Source organism: Schistocerca cancellata, chromosome 8 (assembly GCF_023864275.1).
Source record: "Schistocerca cancellata isolate TAMUIC-IGC-003103 chromosome 8, iqSchCanc2.1, whole genome shotgun sequence".
NCBI classification, from domain to species: Eukaryota; Metazoa; Arthropoda; class Insecta; order Orthoptera; family Acrididae; genus Schistocerca; species Schistocerca cancellata.
In genome coordinates, this window is record NC_064633.1 from 312,246,059 (window position 1) to 312,251,388 (window position 5,330).

Below are 5,330 nucleotides of genomic sequence, written 5' to 3' on the forward strand. Positions count from 1 at the left end.
TTCTCGGAATAGCCTCCCAATTGTATTGGCTTCTGGTTAAAATCTATAAATTAATAGTTGTTTAATCCAGCTTTCCTTCAAGAATCTTTTCCATCGGTATCTGGTGAAATTTGATGCATTATCAGATAATAAAACTTTGGGTTTTCCAACACCTGGGATATAATCAGTGATGATTTTCTTAATAATTGCCTTGCAGTACAAGTCTTGATCAGGTACTATTTTACATACTTTTTGAATAAATCGTAAAATCCGACAATGTACTTAACATTCCCTGTGGCTCATGGTAGGGGTCCCATTACATCAACACTTACTACCTTCAAAGATTCCCCAACCACAATCAGATGCAACAGTCCTCTTGCTCCTTGATTAAAAGACTTTGCCTTTTGGCAAATCTGACAACTCCTTATGGTAGTTTGTACAACCTTTCTCAAGTTAGGAATGTGACAGTATCTACCTATCTTCTCTGTACATTTACTTACCCCACAATGTCCCCAAACTATGTGTGTCTGTCATATTAATTTCCTTTCATAATCTTGTGGAATGCACACACACAATTGGTTCGATTGGGAATGTCTTCTATGGAATAAGACATTGTCATGTAAAAGATACATATCTTTCAGTTTAGGTGAGTAATTTGCCTGTATCTTCTGAATTATTTGTGTCCATCGAGGGTCTTCTAGTTGTAAATGGATCATGTCTTTGAACATCTTAATGTAACCTCTTCTGTTTTCAACACCCTTCATTAATAAGATTTTGAATTCTGTTGTTTGATCTTCTATTTCTTCAGATTCATTTAATCCTTCTGCTAGTCTGGAAATAGCATCAGCTATAATATTCTCTTTCCCATTGACATATATCACTTCAAACTGGTACTCTTGAAGTATTAGTATCCATCTTGCTAATCTTGGATGGAGTTTACAGATGTTTAGAAAACTTAGTGCCTGATGGTCACAGTACACTCTTGTATAAGCACCAGCTAGGTAATAGTGGAACATTCTAAATGCCCATATAATTGCTAAGGCTTCAAGCTCTGTGATTGTGTAAGCTCGTTCACAGTGAGTGAGTGTCCAGCTTGCAAAAGATATGGCACAAAAAATAGATTTATTGTCAATCATCTGAATTTGAAATAAGCAAGCTCCTAAACCATATGACGATGCATCTGTCATTAGTCCAAAATCCTTTGTCATGTCAGGATGGTGTAGTACGGGTGCATTGACAAGTGCCACTTTGATTCTGTTGAATGCTTCCCACAATCTGGAGTCCATTGCCATGACACATTCTTCCTAAGTAAGGATATTAATGCTTCTGAATTAAGATCCTGTGTCGCTATAAAATGACAATAAAATGAAGCTAATCCCAGAAATGCCTTTAATTGTGTTCGGTTGCGTGATGATGGTGCGTTTTCTATTGCGTCAATTTTCTTTTCAGCTGGCAAAATCCCATAGGATGTAATTAGATGTCCTAGGTAATTGATTTCATTCAAGGAAAACTTGGATTTCTTCAAATCAGCAGTTACTTCTGATAATCTAAAACTTTCTAAGACTCTTCTAAGGATTACAATATGTTGCTCCCAGTTGGTTGTAGCAATCAACATATCATCCACAAACGGGGTAACTATTTCATGTAGCTCAGGTCCCAAGACAGTATCCAACGCTGAAATAAAAACACCTGAACTCACGTTTAAACCAAATGGTAATAGCGTGAATTGATAACTGTGCCCATTATAAAGGAATGCTGAATGATTCCATATCTAACGCAACCTGCCAAAATAAGGATCGCAAATCAATTGTAGAAAAAATCTTGAAACCAGGAAACTTATGGATTAGTTCTTCTATATTGGGAGGCTGGGTTCTCACAGGAAGAATAATTTTGTTAATCTCCCTAGCATCCAGAACCAAACGTACACTACCGTCTTTGGTACTACATGTAGTGGACTGCAATAATGACTGTTGGATGGTTCAATGATGTTCCAGCTAATCATTTGCTGTATCTCCCGATCGGTAGCAGATCTTAATTCCCATGGAATGGAGTAATATCGGTGCCAGTAAGTTTTGTGTGGTCTAATATTTAAATGGCACACATAATTTTTGATAACACCCAGTTTCTTATCAAATACCATGGTGTAATTGCTTAATAATTGTTTCAGCTCATGCTTCTGTTGAGATATCAGGGCATTTGCTTCAGTTACTTTAACATCAATCTGTTCTCCTATAGTTAACTCTGATTTTTCGGTTAGAGGGTTAGAAATCTTCCTGTTGAAACTTCTCTTTATCAGCTTAATTTCGATCCTACGGCAGTAGCGTTCATGCAATTCCTGCTTTTGAATTAAGTTAACTGTCAGAGGTACACCATCAAAAGTCAACATGAGTTTACTGGAGGTGAAATCAATAATTGCATTTAACTCTCTCAGTAATTCATGTCCTAAAATTAAGTGCAATCAGTGGCTCCATTACCTAAATTCATTTTAATTCTTGCCTGTAGCTTCACTGACTTGGAGCGTCCTCCTACAGCACCTAATATTTTGCAGTTTGCCACGGGTAAAGTCGGTATATTTGCTCGTTCCTGTAACCTCTTCATGAGAGCCATGGAGATAGCATTTACACTTGCGCCTGTACCTAATATTGCTGTGAATTTAAAACCATCAATATTAACTTCTATAGCCGCTTGTGGCATGCTTCGTGGCTTAAAGCTACAAGTTATATCATCACCTTCAAGCAATTCTTCCCTGATATCAGCATGGTAGTATCTAATCAATTTTATTTTATTGTCATGATCCTATTCACAAGTTCTGACCAGCCTTTTGGGGCTAAAGTTGGTCGATTTTTAGTTTTCGTGTCCATTGTTAGGTAAGTTGTGTTCATCACTAACATCAGTAATTATTGGGGAATAATCTCTCCAATTATTGCTGTATTGTTGTGATTGTGTGGAGTATTGTTGTTATTGTGTGATTGGTTCCAACCTGATGTTCTGGGAATTTGAACGATATCCAGAATTATATCTTCTTCCCTGTTTCCTGTTGTTATGGGATTTGTAACCTTGGTTGTTACCATTATCCTGATGAGAATTACTATTTGATCCGTAACTCTGTCCTTGTTGCCCATTATTGCTATTTGATTGTTGTTGCCTGCTGTTGTTGTGATTACTACTGCTATAGTTCCTTTCATTTAAACCATTGATCTCATGTGGATTGTAGGACGTAGCTTTAATATCCTCTAATAGCATATCGACTGCATCGACTACTGTCAAGAATTCTTCCAGGTTATTGTCGTTGACATGCAGCAGTTTTGTTTATATGTCAATCGGCAATCTGGATTTTAATGCTCTAATCAAGTCTTTGGAAGAAACTGGTTCAGACAAATATTTTGTTTTGTTCAGATATCGCTCAAAATATTTCCTGAGTGTTCCAAGTCTTGAATTATATGGTTCTGGGTTATATACTTGCTTTCTTATCCTTTCGTGTATTGCAGGACAACAATATTTGTCGATAAAAGCCTGCGCAAAATCTGAGTACATAAGGTAAGTGTCTATTGCCTCACTACTCCACATAGCTCCGTCTCCTACCATATGTCCACTTACATAACTAATTTTCTGTCTTTCTGCCCAAATCCTGGGTAAAACTCCTTTAAACGATTTTATGAATACGATGGGATGAATAGTTTTCTTTTCTGGATTGGAAGTTGGAAATTGTCTATATTCAGTAAGTTTTTCCTCCATATGAAGTGTTGCATAATCTGATACACGATCCTGCATGCCACTACTATATGGGGAGTTGTCAGTATGTCGATGTTCAAGTACACCAGCAGTTTGTTGGATGCGAGATGGATTGACTCTCTCGCTTGTGTAGATGTTCTTGGAACCTACTGACTGATAATCTTGGTCAGACTGACGCATATCATCAATTAGTTTACGCACCTCTTGCAGACCTTTGAAAAATTCTTGGTGTGCAAGCTCTGTGTCTGTCAATACTTCTTCGAACTGTTTCCGAATTATCAATAAGTCGTATGATAATTCTTTATTCTGAGAATCTCAGTCATTTATAGCTTCGGTGACTGCAGACTGAACTTTCTGCTCAACAGCGTCACTGATTAAAAGCATCGGAAAACTGTTCCATCTCACGTGTAAGCTGTTGCTTAACCACGTTAGCTTGCCCTATTGTAACGTTATGTAATTCCTGTGACAGTTCTGTAACTGTGGCCGATAGCTGCTCTTGCTTTTGTGACGCTTTATCAAATTCTGACTGAAGATTGTAAACCGCTTCGGGTAGGTGCTTGTGTGCTTCCCGAAAAATTTCGAACTCTGTTATTAAAGCTGCCTGCGTAAGAGAAACTTGTTCTATTTTAAAGTTCCTCTTGCGTATTTACATTCTGCATTTGTAAAGCTGTTATCATTATATTAATCTCTGATTTAAATATCGACTGTGATTCTGCTATTTGTTTTTGCACAGCAGTCTGTAGTTCGTTATGAGACGCAGCTTGACTTTCTCGAAATTCTCGAGACATTTCCTCTATTCGTTTCAGTAAAACTGTCATAGGGTCAACTACCTCCTGCACATTAGTTTGAAGCACACTAGTTTCACCCGATTGAGCCATCTTGGTCTGAGATCGTGTCTTAACCATATAATCACACAATAGTTAACACTAAATGATCCGTTAAAAACGTGTGTAACATATACTGTTTACTCAGTAGCTAATGACGATCTAATGATTATGCAGATGACCGTTTTGTGACAAATAGCCGTACTGAACTGACACACAATTTGTAACACAAACTACCGCTAATCTACTAAGGAAGTATGTGCCTATCTACACTTAACTCTTTGCTGCTACCGATAGACGAGTCAGCAGAATAGAATATGACAACGTACACTTACTCCTTGTAGATAACTGCGATATAGACTGGCATATCTACGCTATTTATCTCCTTTGTTGTAACCTTGTTCTCTCGCTTCGTCAAAAATGGTTACATGAAAAAGAAAATACAACTAACATCATACAGTATTAATCACAATACACATACAAACTTTTGTTGCTATGACAACCGTGTGTGTGTGTGTGTGTGTGTGTGTGTGTGTGTGCGTGCTCATGTATGGTGTCCTGATCATATGTCGCCAAATGTAGTAGATTCTTTTATGTGTTTGTCTATTTTTTGTTTGCCTGTTGTCGATGTATTATGCCCGCAGTAAAAGGTCGTAACAACGTGATGAAATTGTCTCTGATACTGCTGTTAAAAGAAATACTGTTTGTTGCGCGTATGAAGAGTCTTGGGAGAGACGGCTGGATATTTTTAGCAACTATTCATACATGAGATAGCAGGTTCGAGTGCTGTTGTCC